Below are 19,608 nucleotides of genomic sequence, written 5' to 3'. Positions count from 1 at the left end.
CTTTAGCGATGAGAGTCGCTTCTGCCTTGGTGCCAATGATGGTCGTATGCGTGTTTGGCGCCGTGCAGGTGAGCGCCACAATCAGGACTGCATACGACCGAGGCACACAGGGCCAACACCCGGCATCATGGTGTGGGGAGCGATCTCCTACACTGGCCGTACACCACTGGTGATCGTCGAGGGGACACTGAATAGTGCACGGTACATCCAAACCGTCATCGAACCCATCGTTCTACCATTACTAGACTGGCAAGGGAATTTGCTGTTCCAACAGGACAATGCACGTCCGCATGTATCCCGTGCCACCCAACGTGCTCTAGAAGGTGTAAGTCAACTACCCTGGCCAGCAAGATCTCCGGATCTGTCCCCCACTGAGCATGTTTGGGACTGGATGAAGCGTCGTCTCACGCGGTCTGCACGTCCGGCACGAACGCTGGTCCAACTGAGGCGCCAGGTGGAAATGGCATGGCAAGCCGTTCCACAGGACTACATCCAGCATCTCTACGATCGTCTCCATGGGAGAATAGCAGCCTGCATTGCTGCGAAAGGTGGATATACACTGTACTAGTGCCGACATTGTGCATGCTCTGTTGCCTGTGTCTATGTGCCTGTGGTTCTGTCTGTGTGATCATGTGATGTATCTGACCCCAGGAATGTGTCAATAAAGTTTCCCCTTCCTGGGACAATGAATTCACGGTGTTCTTATTTCAATTTCCAGGAGTGTATATTACCTGCTGGCACTCATTGATGACGCGATCCTGTAGTGTCCGCACAGCTTTGATTGGCGTGGGGTACACCAGTTCCTTCGAGAGTCACCATAACCAAAGTAGGGCAGTGAGGTATGGGGAACGAGCAGGCCAATTGGAGCCCCCGGAATTGGCAGGTCAAGGTGAGGGGCCTCCGACCAATCCAGCGCTCCTGAAATGTCTGCGACAGATGTTCGCGCACATTGTGACGAACGTGTGCTGGTGTGCTGTCATGCATGAACAACATTTGGATTCGTTGCTGCAATGGCGCAGCCTCCACCAAGGTAGGGAATACATTCTACATCTATATCTACATCCAAACTCCGCAAGCCACCTGACGATGTGTTGTGGAGAGTACTCTGAGTACCTATAACAGTTCTCCCTTCTACTCCAGTCTCGTATTCTTCGTGGAAAGAAAGATTGTCGGTATGCCTCTGTGTGGGCTCTAATCTCTCTGATTTTATCCTCATGGTCTCCTCGCGAGATATACGTAGGAGGGAGCAATATACTGCTTCACTCCTCGGTGAAGGCATGTTCTCGAAACTTCAACAAAAGCCCGTACCGAGCTACTGAACGTCTCTGCTGCAGAGTCTTCCACTGGAGTTTATCTATCATCTCCGTAACGCTTTCGCGATTACTAAATGATCCCGTAACGAAGCGCGCTGCTCTCCGTTGGATCTCCTCTATCAATCCTATCTCGTACGGATCCCACACTGGTGAGCAATATTCAAGCAGTGGGTGAACAAGTGTACTTGTCTACATTGAGATTCAATTGTCATTCCCTGCACCATGCGTCCATTCATTGCAGATCCTCCTGCATTTCAGTACAATTTTCCATTGTTACATCCTCTCGATGTACTACAGCATCATACACAAAAAGCCTCAGTGAACTTCCGATGTTATCCACAAGGTCATTTCCGTATATTGTGAATTGCAACGGTTTTACGACACTCCCCTGCGCAACACCTGAAATTACTCGTACATCGGAAGACTTCTGTCCATTGAGAATGGAAGGCTGCGTTCTGTTATCTAGGAACTCTTCAATCCAATCCCACTATTGGTCTGATAATACATATGCTCTTACTTTATTCATTAAACGACTGTGGGGAAATGTATCGAACGCCTTTCGGAAGTCAAGAAACACGGCATCTACCTCGGAACCCGTGTCTATAGCCCTCTGAGTCTCGTGGACGAATAGCGCGAGCTGGGTTTCACACGATCGTCTTTTTTGAAACCCATGCTGATTCCTACAGAGCAGATTTCTAGTCTCCAGAAATGTCATTATACTCGAACATAACACGTGTTCGAAAATTCTACAACTGATCGATGTTAGAGATATAGTTCTGCACATCTGTTCGACGTCCCTTCTTGAAAACGGGGATGACCTGTGCCCTTTTCCAATCCTTTGGAACGCTACGCTCTTCTAGAGACCTAATGTACACCGCTGCAAGAAGGGGGGCAAGTTCCTTCGCGTACTCTGTGTAAAATCGAAATGGTATCCCATCAGGTCCAGCGGCCTTTCCTCTTTTGAGCGATTTTAATTGTTTCTCTATCCCTCTGTCGTCTATTTCGATATCTACCATTTTGTTATCTGTGCGACAATCTAGAGAAGGAACTACAGTGCAGTCTTCCTCTGTGAAACCGCTTTGGAAAAAGACATTTAGCATTTCGGCCTTTAGTCTGTCATCCTCTGTTTCAGTACCATTTGGTCACAGAGTGTCTGGGCATTTTGTTTTGATCCATCTACCGCTTTGACATAAGACCAAAATTTCTTATGATTTTCTGCCAAGTCATTACATAGAACTGTACTTTCGAATTCACTGAACGCCCTCCTCACACTACATTTCGCTTCACGTAATTTTTCTTTGTGTGCAAGGGTTTGGCTATGTTTATGTTTGCTGTGAAGTTCCCTTTGATTCTGCAGCTTTTTTCTAACTCGGTTGTTGTACCACGGTGGCTCTTCTCCATCTCTTACGATCTTGCTTGGCACATTAATGAGGAATTGCAGTTAATGCGCCCCAATTACCTTTGTGGTAGCACATGTGGCCGGCCCTATTAATATCGCCAAGTACGCCTGCCCATACGTTGACAGAGTCGGTGTTGATGCCCTCTTGGCCGAATTGCTAGGAATTTGCATCTGCCCACTTATGCTGGTTACGGAAATTCGTGAAACCATCACTAGTGAACTCTTGCATCACCAGCAAATAAAAGTTTGGATGTGAACAGTGATCTGTGGCACACTTTTGCAACAGCCGTTGACAACCGCCGTCTGCCATGACGCCCTGTGGATGATATGGGTGTAACAATTGTTCATGAACTTTACCCCCCACCCCCCCGCCCTCCCAAATAAGAAAGTGAGACACGCCTTCTGCTGCTGCTAATCGACGCACACTGGTCCCAGAGGTTTCTTCCACCGAACGTAGCACACGCTCCTCCATGCCAGGCGTGCGGAGTGTGCGGGGCCTTGCACTGTCAGTCTTGTGAAGTGCAAGTGGATCTATGTCCCTCAGATACTGGAAAAGTCAGTCGAACAGAATATCAGAGGGCATTCTGCGTTGCGGATACTTTTCTCCATAGAGGGCACGGCCTTGAAGGCTACGTTCATTTCACTTGCCGCGTAGTAGGTTCAAATGGCTCTGAGCACTATGGGACTTAACATCTGAGGTCATCAGTCCCCTGGAATTCATGACTACTTAAACCTAACTAACCTAAGGACATCACACATATCCATGCCCGAGGCAGGATTGGAGCCTGCGTACATAGCGGTCGTGCGGTTCCAGACTGGAGCGCCTAGAACCGCTCGACCACTTTGGCCGGCCACGTAGTAGACTTCCATTGCTCACAAGTGGTGGAAGAGAGAAAATGTAAATGTACGACACCATTTGTACGTACAAACATCACAATAACACTAAACGCATACGTGGATCCACGATCGCAAGAAAGTAAAACATCATGATACGTACCCAGGGTTGACAGTACTGAACAACAAGGCATACATGCGTCACAAAAACTAAAGTAGCCTGCAACTTGATTCAAACTACACAACTGACTGCAGACCTCCTAATAGTAGGTAGAGTACTGTGAGTGAGAACCTGTCGACCCATTTGACGGGGCACCATCGCAACGACTGTGCTAATATCCGCAACTAAGCGTCACGCAGCCACACCTATAAACACTAGTTTTTCTCGGAAAGTATGAGTTTCCAGACCCATGTTAGCTGGACGTATTTTTCTTCTTCCGATGAGTACTACCACCACTCAAAGTATCCGGCATCATTTTTGAACACCCTGTATAAGGCAACGACAGGAAAGACAGTGTTGTGCCAACGTCCACATTTCGCAGCCCGGTAACGAGTGGGCATGGTGTGCTGCATATCGAATTTTCTATCGGGTGCTGGAGTATTGTTGGTCTCCAGTCCAACACAGTATTAAGCTAAATTTGGCCGGCTGGAGTGGCCGTGCGGTTCTAGGCGCTACAGTCTGGAACCGAGCGACCGCTACGGTCGCAGGTTCGAATCCTGCCTCAGGCATGGATGTGTGTGATGTCCTTAGGTTAGTTAGGTTTAATTAGTTCTAAGTTCTAGGAGACTGATGACCTCAGAAGTTACGTCGCATAGTGCTCAGAGCCATTTGAACCAATTGAGCTAAATTTCCACAAGTCGTCGCCCAACGATGTGCTGCTTTGATCGCTTGCTCGGACAAAGGTGGGGTTCTGACGCAACAAAACTTTTGGTTCCAAGTCTCAAGCCGTTACCACAGCGAGAAGTCTTTCGCTGAGATGAGCCCTCTCATGTAGCACACTGAACACCTCCACGGATTCCTGAGTTCGACGCCTGCACGTCCGCGAGCTTGTCCAGTTACTGAGAGCGGGCAACCGTTCAGCGTACGCCTCCACCTGCAGGACGCCGATCTGCAGCCTTGCGTATGCAAGACCGCACCAACCGCCGCTAATTCGCACACAGCTCCCACCACCACCTCTCCTTTTGTCCTCCCGCTACCGAAATTAACCACGCCACTGTGTGCTGTGCTGACGTAGCAGCTGCTGCTGCCTTGGGCACTACGCACGTCACCGAGCCATCTAGGAACGTCTTACGGTATGAACGATGTTATTGGTAATGAAGCTCTCCACTCATGGTGCTGGTACTACGAATCCACCGTCCTGCACGTGCCATTATGGCATATAAACGACCCTGGTGGCATTTAATGGTGTCTGGCACCAAAACAGCAGTAAAAGAAATTCTTAAATAAAGCAATTACAACCGTCGGTCACAAAATTTAGTCAGAAATAAAAAAAAAAAACAAATTGGCATGTCACGTATGAGATAAATACCAAGCGATAAGTCTTTAGTCACAAAAATTTAAAAAAATAATACATGGAAGGCGAGCCACTCTGGGCTCCTCATACATCTAAATCCACAGGTAACAGCAGATAATTCTTAAATAAAGTTTTCAGAGTTAGCCTTCCGTCGTGTTTGGCGAAAAATAGGCAATGAAATTCGCATATTTAACGCGAAAACTATTCAAATAGTTAGTTTCCTCAACGAGTATTTAAGATAGTTCTAAGACGGCCAAAAAAGCAAACAGATGGATCTGGGGAAAGAAAGAGTGAAAGAAGTAATTATGGAATTTAAATGAAATGGTAGCACGCGAGATTCACAGCCAGACGAATATATTATTGACCGAAGAAAGGAACTGTTTTAACGGCTCTAAAAGACATTTAGATGACCACCTAGGCGAAAGTGAGTAAATGGCATTAGAAGACATACAGGCTCAACATGGAGACAAGATTAGATGGTGCCTTTGTACAGCTGATTATAAATCCTCATTACGTCACTGGAAACTAAGGCGGTGTTTGTGCAGATATGAATCTTTAACAACTAGACAAGTAACACATACGTTTTCAACTATATACACGGTTTAGAAAGTTCCGAACCGATTTTATTCCTGAATGATAAGTTATGCCGCCACGGTGGTCTTCGTAAGGGAAAATTCTGCACAGGACAGATTTTTAACTCAGACTCCATATTCACCAAAGAACGTTAATCACCAAACCTAGAATAATATCATTTTCTGATTTCAAGAAAGGATCTGACTCGATACAAAGAGAAATTTGGTGTTGAAACAAAAATAGCGAACATAATTCGTTAACTCTGGCAAATATGATACATAAAATAAAATTTATGATAAACGTACAGCAGTTATTTGAAACAAAAACTGGTATTAGTCAAAGGGACGGATTGTCATATTTACTGTTTAACTGCGCTACAGAAAAATAACATGTAAAATTTTGGACGGTGGAGCTAAAATATCGAAGTAAGAGATCACATAACTGAACCATAATTCTGGGAAGGAAAAGGGACAGGAGTCGGGTAAACTGGCTGGCTTTTGCGGACGGTTTACGATACTTTCAGATAAGCTGACAGAAGCGGTTACTTAAATAAATCTTCTGGAAAAAGTGTCGAATACAACTGGTCTCTTCTGATAAATAATACCCTGACAAAATATAGGAGTGTTGGAAACGTAGGAAAGAGCAAAGAAAGAAGAGGAATTAGAGTTGTTATAATAGTTGGTAACTATGCAATTAAAAAAAACGTCATAGATGCCGAAAGTTTTGTGATTTTAAATATACAGGGTGAACCTAATCACCACTGGCTCAATTTCAAAGGATGTTCAGCGATATTTTCTAGGAATTTTGGTATCAGCGACGGTGATCTATGGTAATGTGTAACAGTACTAAAGTAATTTTCATACATACTGACAGCGAATTAATTTCAACGTTACTCTCATTCAGTATTAACGAATAATAATAAATGTGTAATACAGCAAGGTGATTTTTATTAATAATTAATATTAGGGTTCACTGTGGTGCTGAAAATGGTTAAGATTATTTGATTTATTCGGTTTGTTTCCCATTTACCTTTGTTTCTGTGAAAACATTTGGTTACATGCTCCATAGATCATGTGAACGATTCTTTTAATCGGAATGATGTGTAACGAGTCAGTTTACAGTATGTGTTGAACGGTTACCTTCTCCGTTGTTATCTTTCTTTTCTCACTCTCTGAATCTATGTTAGAACGTGCCAGTTGCGTGTGTGCCAAGCTATCTCATATACACGCTGCTTATCAGCTTGGTTCAATGATCAGAAGGATTCGTTGAAAGGGGACCGGACTGAAGTTAGTATCTGATTGATCAGCTGATTACTACATTAATATTTCTCAACGGATAACGCGGGGGAGGGCTCAAGCAACCAAGTGGGCAAGTAATTTGCACGCTCTAACATGATCTATATTCTCTAACCTTGTTAATTTGTATTCCCACTAGATTATCATAACTTCAGTTTAATAGCAACATTGTTTTCTATATAGGATTGGGGTGTTATCATCAGTCACTGAATCCATGAAACTAAACACCATGACATTTTTATTATTTACCCAGAAACTTTACAAAGTGTTTTAACTATCTCTTTTACTCGCTACTTCAGCGATCTCATAATTGCAGTTAACAAAGCAAAGACGAATAACTTCTATCTTATTTAGCACTGAAGGTGTGCATATTATCAGAAATCTATTCAACACTATCCTGCACTGAAAGTGCTCATACTATCAGAAATCCGGTCTCATTCCTACTAGACATTCGTATTAAACTGGTGAGACGCGGTGTAGAATTCACAGAAGAGATGGGAAACGTAACAACTATAATAGGAACGAAAATTCATTTGGTTCCAGAACAGAGAAAATTCTGACTTATAGATTAGTAGAGAAAAGCTGTTGGGTTAATGCGAAATAACGCAGAAGAAGATTTGACAGTCCCGAGATGACTACAGCTGTAATACATTATAAAAAAAATTTCCTTACTAAATTATTTGTAGCTGCAATACACTGCTTCAGCATTTTTTTTTTTTTTTTTTTTTTTGGTCATCAGTCTACTGACTTGTTTGATGCGGCCCGCCACGAATTCCTTTCCTGTGCTAACCTCTTCATCTCAGAGTAGTACTTGCAACCTATGTCCTCAATTATTTGCTTGACGTATTCCAATCTCTGTCTTCCTCTACAGTTTTTGCCCTCTACAGCTCCCTCTAGTACCATGGAAGTCATTCCCTCATGTCTTAGCAGATGTCCTATCATCCTGTCCCTTCTCCTTATCAGTGTTTTCCACTTATTCCTTTCCTCTCCGATTCTGCGTAGAACCTCCTCATTCCTTACCTTATCAGTCCATCTAACTTTCAACATTCGTCTATAGCACCACATCTCAAATGCTTCGATTCTCTTCTGTTCCGGTTTTCCCACAGTCCATGTTTCACTACCATACAATGCTGTACTCCAGACGTACATCCTCAGAAATTTCTTCCTCAAATTAAGGCCGGTATTTGATATTAGTAGACTTCTCTTGGCCAGAAATGCTGTTTTTTGCCATAGCGAGTCTGCTTTTGATGTCCTCCTTGTTCCGTCCGTCATTGGTTATTTTACTGCCTAGGTAGCAGAATTCCTTAACTTCATTGACTTCGTGACCATCAATCCTGATGTTAAGTTTCTCGCTGTTCTCATTTCTACTACTTCTCATTACCTTCGTCTTTCTCCGATTTACTCTCAAACCATACTGTGTACTCATTAGACTGTTCATTCCGTTCAGCATATCATTTAATTCTTCTTCACTTTCACTCAGGATAGCAATGTCATCAGCGAATTGTATCATTGATATACTTTCACCTTGTATTTTAATTCCACTCCTGAACCTTTCTTTTATTTCCATCATTGCTTCCTCGTTGTACAGTTACGCTATCACAATTTCCCATTACTTCGTCTGTGTGTTCATAATGAATATGTTAGTACTGCTAATACATCTGAAGAAAGATAGCAATCTGGTTTCTTTTTTCAAGACTGTTACGCATAAATGACTAGGTGTCATGTTGCTGCTACAAAAGACAGAAAGTGTTTTAGGTTTGGAACATACTATCTCATCATAACTATAGAAATGTTAAGGTCTCACTTAAGAATAACGATAGGTTTCAAAGCTTATTCAATGTTTATTTATGATTGTTGGTGATCAGCAACTTTCGTCGTTAGATTAACCATAGTACTGAACATATCCGAAACTTTGACGGGCTGTACACAAGGATGCTAGTGATCCTCAATTATTTGATGACGGAATTGCCCAAGTACAGAATATTTTATTATGAAATTGTATTCTCATACATTAAAGGCGTTTTATTTCACCTGTCATGTACTTTTTCAGTAAGTATTAGCATTACTGCGTCCGCAATTCGAGACTAAAAACTGTCATTGAAGCTTTGCAATGATGGAACTTGAAACTGGTCAGTGTCTTACGACTTTGGCAGTTTAATTGAAGATGTATTAATGTAATGAAAAGCACATGTTACAAAAATATTTTGAGGTGTTCTCATTTATTCATAAAGCCATTCACTCATAATGTCTACACTCTTGGTATATGGACTACAATGTAATCGGCAACTAATCGGCCTCGTCTGTTAGGGAGAGCTGTGCACCAACAATGGCCATTCTCACCGTGAGGGATTGTATTTTCTTCATCAGTGTCTGAGAGTTCAGCAGACTGATCAGATTCGGCAGTGTCCGTAACTGCTGCAGGAGCACCAGTTTCAGAATCACTTTCATTAGGAAAGTCACTTACGCGACTTTCACGACTGAGTTCTTCGAACAGTACTTCCCGTTCAGTATCTTCCGTTAGTAAAATGCCATTTCTACATTTCTACACTCCATTTTCACATAAATGTAATTCACACTCAGCGACCGTACAGTTACACAGTGTGTGGTCTAGGCTCACAGTGATCCTTCAAAAAAATATTTCTGTCAAATTAATCAAACAACAGTATCTCACATCTTCAGACGTCCGTCGTCTGCTAGGTCTTACTCAGTACTGAATTTACATTCCTCGCAGCGGGCGTGGCATTCACTTCTAGGGTTACAGGTAAGGTTGAGTCATGTTGCAAAGTCGATACCTCTCGCCCTAGTTGCGAGTACGTATGTCTGTGGTGTTGCGATGCGAGGCTCTCTCTGGTTGGCTTACACATAGCGGACTGGGGCAGCTGGTAGAGAGAGATTCTTCTGATTATTTCTTTTCTGGACTTATTAAGACTAGGTGAACGCCTTAGTTATCCGCGTTCGTTGGTGTTTTCCTCAGTCCCACCAGTGAAATGTATAGCACAGTTCACGGAAAATTAATCGGCACCTTGCCCGTTTACCGTGTTGATGCACTACATCTATGTCTTCTTTACTTCTACACGTAACTGTAGTGCGCTTCTGGCGTGTTGATGTCGATCTAGAATCGCTTTGCTCAACCTCGCTCTCCGATGTTGTTTGCTTTCGCTTCTGGTTTCTATTGCTAAGCGTTCATGTTCTATTGTGTTCATCTGCTGGAAGTTTACTACTGTGTGTGTGTGTTTATGTTTGTTTGGTTTGACGGAGGAGACCAAACAGCGAGATCATAGGTCCAATCGGATGAGGGAAGGATGGGGAAGAAAATCGGCCGCTCCCTTTCAAAGGAAGTCTCCCAGCCGTTGTCCGAAGCGATTAAGGGAAATCACGGAAAATCTAAATCAGGATGGCCGGATGTGAGTTTGAACCGCGTCCTTCCGAAGGCGAGTCCAGTACGCTAACCACTAAGACACCTCGCTCGGTGTGTGTTTATGTCTTCTTAACCTGCGAATCTTATGTTTGGTATTTTTGTCTGTTACCGTTTGTATTGGTCTTTATATGTTATCGTGTTCGTGCTAGTGTACCCGCTTTAAATGTATTTGAAGCGTGTTTGGCTACTTGAGCCACCTTGTGGTATTTCGTCTTTGAATTTGTTAAAGTTGTAACCTTTTTGTAGGCACTCCTGCTTTTTTAATTACGTTAAATAGGGGACCGCAACACGCGTTTACTCGGTCGTTTTGAAGAGATTTTGTGTGTAATAGAAATCAGTTTCAATCTTATCCCTCACGACAGCCTTGACTCTAGCCTGAGCTGCCGGGCGGACCTTGTACGTGTCTCTTTTGGTTGACGTGGCGGCTGGAGGTAACCACTGGTCTTAGCACACGCTGTTGGTGATCACGCCTTACAGGTACCGCTTTTGTCTGTATTCTGCCAGTTATGTTGGTAATTTCATTCCTAATAATTACCTGGTACTCAATCTGCATTTGTAATCACAATAATTTTGTGCCCAAATAATTTCAAAAATGTTTTATACAAACAACGCTCATTGCTCCTGCGCCCATTCCCCGCCATAGTTCCACCATTCCAGACGACTTCAGTCGATTACACGCAGTAGTAGCATAGTGCCACAAACCAATTATGAATTAATTTTCTAACATATGGAAATTCGAAAAATTTGGAGAAAGTAATGGATGCGGCTTTTTTTTTTTTTTTTAATTTCGTGCCGCGCGGGAATGGATGTGTGTGTCGTCCTGTGTAAGTTAGTTTAAGTTAGGTTAAGTAGTGTGTAAGCATAGGGACCGATGACCTCAGAACTTTGGTCCCATAAGACCTTACCACAGATTTTCAAATTTTTAATTTCGTAGTGAAACGCAGTATTAGACTTTTCAGGTGCGACTGAAACAGGTGATGTTATTTACACAACACGAAAAATCGTTACTAGCTGACAGCAGTTTTCACACTTGGGCGCAACATTGATGATTCTGGTTTCCTCATTAAATTACAATCACGGGTTATAAGCAAAAACAAAAAAATTGTGTAAAGTAACGAATTATGACTCACTCTATCTTCTCTGTCTTCACTACCGGGAAGAGAAAATCATTTCACTGGAGCAGAATTGCGTTATTCCAGGTATTTCAATTTCTTTAAACTGACTAATAAAAGTTGCGATGAGATATGCTCCGTACAGGCAGTAGAACTTTAGTTACGTGCACACTATTTCATCATAACCATACAGATGTCTATGCCTGAAATACTCGTAGTTAAGAAAAAATCAAGTTTTACCGCTGTTTGACTCAGTGTTTATTGGTAACCGTGGGCAATCGCCAATTTCTATGGTAAAATCAAAATTAAGTAAGATAACTAAGTCGCGCGGGATTAGCCGAGCGGTCTAAGGACGCTGCAGTCATGGACTCTGCGGCTGGTCCCGACGAAGGTTCGAGTCCTCCCTCGGGCATGGGTGTGTGTGTTTGTCCTTAGGACAATTTAGGTTAAGTAGTGTGTAAGTTTAGGGACTGGTGACCTCAGCAGTTAAGTCCCATAAGATTTCACACACATTTGAACATTTAAGGTAACTAAATGAAGAAAATTGTTAGAAACATGGGTAAAATTTAGAAAAATTAGGATATAATAGACAACAGCCTTTTTTTTATTTCACAATAACACATTACATTCGAGGTTTTCAGATCTAATCAAAACAGATGACAGTCATTAAACATAAAGTTGTTCTGATCACATGAGAGTGTGTCTCTGACATACATACAATAAGCAAATAAATTAAAAATTAACTACATTACAGAATAAATTATATATATATATATATATATATATATATATATATATATGTGTGTGTGTGTGTGTGTGTGTGTAAAGTAACGAATATATATATATATATATATATATATATATATATATATATATATATATATATATGTGTGTGTGTGTGTGTGTGTGTGTGTGTTATAAAATTATGTACAAATTGTTATTCCGGTCATTACTACTGGCGAGAGAAGATGACAAGATCATTCCGCTAATATGGAACTGCTTTTTTCCTGATACACTGATATTTAATGATCGTGAAGCTGACTGGAGCGATGAGATATGCCTCGTGAAGGTACTAAAGATCTTTTTTTTTGTTATGGTTTTTAGGAAGCCAAACTGCTACGGTAATTAGCGCCCGGTAAACATCATTCGTCACAGTCAAGGATCGCTGCTGGGTTGAGGTGCTCACGCGGACGGCAATAGACCACGTCCTCGTATCTGCTGTCTGTCTCCTGGACGCAGCTGGAGCCGCATGTCGCGACTGACGTCAGATGGTGGTCACCGCCTTCATCGCGGTACAGCCGTAGCTCGTACGTCTCCACGCAGTCTCCCTGGTGAAGAATCTTCAAGTGGTCCCAAAGCGTATCGAACCACATTTCTGAGCACTGGCCTGGTACGGCAGCTGCCCAACTAGAAGCAAAGGTCAGACAGAACACCGTGAGCATGGAAACCAGTGCTAGACGTGCCATTGCTGCTACTTGACACGACTATTGCTCGTTTCAGACGAGGCTACGCTTTTATAGTCTCTCTTAGAGTGTGTTATCCGATTCGATTGCCCTCTTTGCTATCGCCGACAAACTTAAGTGGTTCGTGATAACAGGTGGAGGGTATCATTCGAATAAGGAAGTTTTCGAGAGAGAAACTGAGATTGAGTACAGTACATTTATTATACGCTATCACATATGACGCTTCATGTGTGTCACTTTCGGTGATTTCTGCGAATCAATAACGGTTGTAGAGGTACCTTGAAGGGAATTCCACAGGGGAGTTGTTGCGTTGGGGATGAAAGGAACCCAAAGCCGCTTCGTATGTGCCACGACAGAGAGAAAATTATATCACTTTATATCTACGTCTAATATATGTCCCCAGCCACTGTTAGAGTGCTTCGTAGAGCGTGCTGAGTACCGATGTTTTCCCTCGTATTACGTTCACTCGTTTCGAGGTGAAAAATTTCTAATTTTCCTTCTTTTTAATTTTTCCTTCGTCTTATTTTCATGACACCTCCGGAAGATCTCCCATGATGGAATAATCATCGCATAGACTCCTGCGATTACAGGTTCTGAAACTTTAACCGACAAGATTTCAAGAGAAATATGTCGTCTATCTTCATATGCTACGAACATTACCGTAAGGTAGCTTTTACTTTGCAACTTTGTTTGGTACTTCCACGGGCATATTTAATACTCGAAAATTAGTCAGATTTCCTTCTACTGCATTGTCGGAGAATTGGGATTTCAGAATTTTCTGAGCTCTTCTGCGTAACATTTTCGTAAACTACGTTAGAACAATATACAAATTAATTGGTTCAAATGGCTCTGAGCACTATTGGCCTTAACTGCTGAGGTCATCAGTCCCCTAGAACTTAGAACCACTTAAACCTAACTAACCTACGGGCATCACACACATCCATGTCCGAGGCAGGATTCGAACCTGCGACCGTAGCGGTCGCGCGGTTCCAGACTGTAGCGCCTAGAACCGCTCGGCCACCCCGGCCGGCATAAATTAATTGTTAGACTCGTTAGTGTTGAGTTGCGTACTGTCTACTTGTTCTTTGGTGAGTTCCAGATTTATAGTTACCCAATCTTGGATTTCAGTCACTTTTGCTGCCAGCTGTTCTTTAGAAATTCCAATCTGACGGTGTTCCTTCCTGGGGATATCCCAACTGCAATTATACTTTCCGTTCACACTACGGAAGTAGTGATGATACACGTAAAACAAACGTTTCACATTGTCGAGCACGAACGGAAAAGGCTCACTGAATGAGCATCATGAGCAAGGAAATAGTTGATAGCCGACCACGTAAACAATCGCTGCGACTGCCAAATGAATACTGGTATACTATGAAATTAAACATGTTGACTTACTTGAACCATATTAAACTTCTAAAATATGGGTTTAGAATCTCAACTCGAGCAGTTCAAGTAGTAGCATGGTTAACGGAAACCAATTTTATTCCGTGCTTCCGCGCTTTGAAGATATGTTTTCTACTCTGTAGACTGGGGTTGCATGTAATTCGGTTGCATGGAAGAATCTGCAGTTTTTACATGGTCGCAATATTCCTCTTGTCATGAGTGGACAATTTAACTTGCAAATCGCATTCACTGCGCTTCACGAATTCCGAATTCGTATGTGACAATTAACCATCGCATCCAGGTGTGTCCTCGGTCTATCTGTACGGCGTAAACTATTTCTGTGTGTGTCCAAAACATGACTGAACTTCATCAAGTAAATGGAAACTGCGTGTGTGATGTGCGTGTTCAAGAGTTAAAGCTACATCGCGGGTTGTGCAGTTAAATAATTCTTTCGCTCAGAATTAAAGATCGATTGTTGCATCTTTAAACCGGTTCAGAATTTTATCTTTGGACATTCATGGCAATGACATGGTGTGAACTTAAACACTTTGGCGGTAGCCAAGGATCAGCGTAGTTAGTTACTCAAAAAATGTTCAAGTGTGTGTGAATTCCTAAGGGACCAAACTGCTGACGTCGTCGGTCCCTAGACTTACACACTATTTAAACTAACTTAAACCAACTTATGCTAAGAACAATATTCACACACATGCCCGAGGGAGGACTCGAACATCCGGCGGGAGGGGCCTCGCAATCGGTGACATGGTGCCTCTTTCCACGCGGCCACTCCGCGCGGCTGGTAGTTACTGATGTCTTTGGTAGCTTCAGGGAACTAGAAGGTTATTTTGGCTGCTGTCAATAATGCGTGAAGCAGGTGAATTACGTGAACAGAAAATTGCCATGATCACATAATCGACGAAAGCGCGACCCGATAAATTGGAAAACTGTGTGATAATTGGACCATTACTCTGATATGACGCCTGTATAAACTACCCAACCGAAGGAAACACAATAACTGAAAACGAGCAATGAAGAGTCCTAGGAACGAAAAGTAATTTGGTTTCAGAATACGGAAAGCTTATAAATAGAAGATTTTGACCTGTAAAGAAACAATGAATAAAGAGGAACCAATATACTTTTATAGCATTTGTGGCTTCAGGGGCAGTAATATATAATAAAATTTTTCAATTTCAAGACGATTATCTGAAATACACTATTAGTGACATTTTCATTAATAATTTTTTCTTGTCGCAATAAAATGTATCAGTATTCCAATCTCGTTATTTCGTCTGTATGCTCACGTCGCTCACTATGTTACTACCACCAGATTATTTGTGTTGTGGAAATTCAAACCCTTAAATAAAGCGAGATATTCATTCGGTTTCGTTGTGAGTTACTCCTTTGCAAACGTTTCTTTATTATGACCACTACCTAAAACAATAGTTTTCCCTGTGTGCCACAATATTGCGCCAAGCAATACCAGGTATCATGAGGTACTGTCACTCGCAGAGTCAGGAGGTGCTTTTGGTTAGGCACAGAGTGTCCCATCATAACTATACAAATGCTGAGACCTCAGATAGTTAAGAAAACATCAAGTTTTTCCAGCTGTTTGATACAGCGTTTTATATGTAACTGTTGGTAATCTGTGATCTCTATTGTTGAATTAAAAGTAAGTATCGTAACAAAATGAAGGGAACATTCAGAAAATTGTGTAAAATTCGGAAAAAATAGAACAAAGTAATAGATTACATTTTTTTATTTCACAGTAAAACAGATTTACATTTCTGGCTACAACGGATGACATTATTCAAACATAAAGTAGGTCTGAACGCATGAGAACAATTTATTAAGTAAACTCATAAGTAATATGCACACTTTTGCCTTATAACGACTAACATTCTCTAATATAAATGTGATAAGTAAATAAATTAATAAGTTGATTATATTACAGAATTAATATAGTATAGGCTAACGCGGACTCATTGTTCGTTAACCTAATGACAATAAATTACAACTTATAATTTGAAAGAAACTAAATTTGAGACTTTCTTTTTAATACGTATACGCACTGTTTCCTTCCTTACATATATGCACAAGATTTCCCAGAAGGTGGTCAAATTGTTTTCACACTTCTCGTCTTTCTGATTTATTTACGAAGTATTGTATACGCAAAAACGAATAACTTATTATATCAAGTAACGGATTAAGACAGTCACTATCTTACCAGTCTTTACAGCTTACGATACAAAATCATTGCACCGGAATGGAACTGGTTTCTTTTCCTGATATTCCATCTTCATTAAGCTGACTAACAAACGGCAGTAGAATTCATTCATCACAGTCAAGAATCGATGCCGGGTTGAGGTGTTCGTGCGGACGGCAGTAGGTCACGTCCTCATATTTGCCGTCGTTCTCCTGGACACAGTTGGCGCCGCAGGTGGCTATAGATTTCAGATGGTGGTCACCGCCTTCATCGCGATACAGCCGCAGTTCGTACGTCTCCACGCAGTCTCCCTGATAGAGAACCTTCAGGTGGTTCCAAAGCGTCTCGAACCACATTTCTGAGCACTGGCCTGGTACGTCTGCTGCCGAACTAGAACTCAGGCTGAGGCAGAACGCCGCCAGGACGACAACCAGTGCTAGACGTGACATTGCTGCTCGTTGCCCTTCACCACGACTGTTGCTCTTTTTCGGCGGGGTTAAGCATTTATAGCCCCTTCTCGAGTGCATTATTCGACAGGATTCCCCTCTGTGCAACTGCCGACAAACTCAAGCGGTTCGTGATAAGCGGTGGAGGATATAAATCGAATAAGGAAGTTTTCGAGAGGGAAACTGAGATTGAGCGCAATACACCTGTAATCTGAAGTGAGGCGTCTGTCACTTTTAGTTACGACAGATCGTCACTGAGGGTACCTTATGCAAACACGAGCTATAGTTAGTAGAGGGTGCGAATGCTGAAGTACGTACGTGGCCACCGTGACAGGTTCTGTAGCTTAAAACGGAATATTCGTAACCATTACCTAAAAGGATTTAACATGGCTAAAGTAAGAGTCTAACAGCAAAAAAAATAAGAAAAATCCTGCCGCTAAAGTTCGTGTTTGCGCACGTATACGGCACATTATATCCTAGGTGTAACTGTTAGACAAGCGGCTTAGGTTTGTGGAACCATTTTAATTATTGACTGTGAATATCCCATTTTAATATACTGAACGTATGATACTGGAGACTTACACTACCATATAACTAGCGCTCTCTACCAGTTACAGATCGTATTCTCATAAGCGTAGGACGTGCTCATGGAAGCGTAAGCACGTGTTCGTGCACCCGCAGGTTAAAAGTGTGTAGTGTTAATACTCGTACCAGAATAATGTCGAACATTGCCTCCACAGACACACAAATGGGGTTTACTATTGATAAATATAAAGAAATTTCTCATTGTGTCATCTCCGTGAACTAAAACTATTGCACGGAAAGGCGTGCTACGTTTCACCTTTAAACAGCAAGCTTTAAATAGTTACTAAATGTGCCTGAAACGTTAATTCTCAAATAAATGTTGTAAAACTTCCTCGAACAGGAGATTCTTGCAATAGCATCAAATCAAATGGTTCAAATGGCTCTGAGCACTATAGGACTTAACACCGGAGGTCATCAGTCCCCTAGAACTTAGAACTACTTAAACCTAACTAACCTAAGGACATTTCACACATCCATGCCCGAGGCAGGATTCGAACCTGCGACCGTAGCAATCGCGCGGTTCCGGACTGAAGCGCCTAGAGCCGCTCGGCCACCAAGGCCGGCAGCATCATATCTTTCGATTTTCTGAGATACATATATCATGATAACTGATGTTTTGCTCTGTATTGAACTTGTGAGTGGATCAGCTCTATCCTCGATCAGAAATAACCACTGGTCATTTTATCAGCGAAATGTTCCAACTATTGTAAAACAACGTAGGTCGTATCTGCTTTAATAGTATGAAGTAGAACTCATCGACAGAAATACCGCCTTTTACCACTCATTTCTATTTTACGAAGTACCCTAGGATATTTAATTTTAAGATTATGACTTACTTAACAAAATAAACTTCACATCGACAAAAGCGAAGTTAATCTGGTGCGCTTCAGGCACAGTACCTTTAGTGACATAAATAAAGGAAACCACCTTCGCTCCCTGCTTCAAGACTTTTAAAATTTTTCTCCTCTAGTCCCAAGTTGACACCACACAAATAAACGCTGTTACGAGATGATAGTAATTGCATGTCGCATAGCAGCCTAGTAGAAGTGTCTGTATAGGACAGTACTTTAACAATCTGCTTGTCGCTAACACGCCCCACTAATCCTCATGGTAAAAGGGGACCTACCATTTAACGTAGAATCCGAACCACAAGTCGTTCGTAGCGGATCTTGCCATCAGTTAGAATTGGCGGCTAAATTAAAGGTAAAATTGAAAATTCCACCGTCCGTCTGGGATTCGATCGAACGATGTTTTTTTTCCATTCAGGCGCTTTACCGTTTGACCACTTGGGCTAACTCCTATGGAATGTATTTCCAGGTTTGTATCTGGAGCGCATATTTCTAGACGGGCAGAACGTAGAACATATTCCTGGATGTAGAGTCATCTATAAACACTGAAGTGACACGAACAACTTTCTGGCGAGGGCAACAACAGAATAGAGACATTGTGAATTATAATAAAAGACGTTCATCACTCAAAAAACCATTCTGTTTTCAAGTGCCGCGTAGCTGTATGAAGGTACTTTATTCGGAACTGCCGGTTTCACGTCAGTATAGACGCATCTTCAGGTCTATAATGGTTATATTTTCATAGTGTAAGTGGGCTGCTAAGACGTCCCAACATTGGGGAATAAAGTACCTCCATACAACCTGGAGGCTTTTGGAAACATCTTATCAGTAAAAACCGGAAATTTGTGGTAAGTTCCTATGGGGCCAAACTGCTAAGGTCATCGGTCCCTAGGTTTACACACTACTTAATCTAACTTAAACTAACTTAGGTTCAGGACAACGGCCACAGCTGTGCCAGAGGGAGGACTCGAACCTCCGACGGGGGGGAGCCGCACGAACCGTGGCAAGGCCCATAGCAGCACGGCTACCCCGCGTGACCATCTTATCAGTCAGGACGATCTTAAGTGTTATAATTTTTATGATAGTTTGAATGGTTACTGAACGTTGAGTGTTCTTTGTTGTTTCTTATGGTTATTCAAGTAATATCCGTTATGTCCTATCCGTGTGTCATAGAACAAATACTGCCCTATTTATACATTAATGAGCTAGCGTTTATTATTAG

This window comes from Schistocerca nitens, chromosome 1 (assembly GCF_023898315.1).
Source record: "Schistocerca nitens isolate TAMUIC-IGC-003100 chromosome 1, iqSchNite1.1, whole genome shotgun sequence".
Taxonomy (NCBI): Eukaryota; Metazoa; Arthropoda; class Insecta; order Orthoptera; family Acrididae; genus Schistocerca; species Schistocerca nitens.
This window is presented reverse-complemented; position numbering follows the sequence as displayed.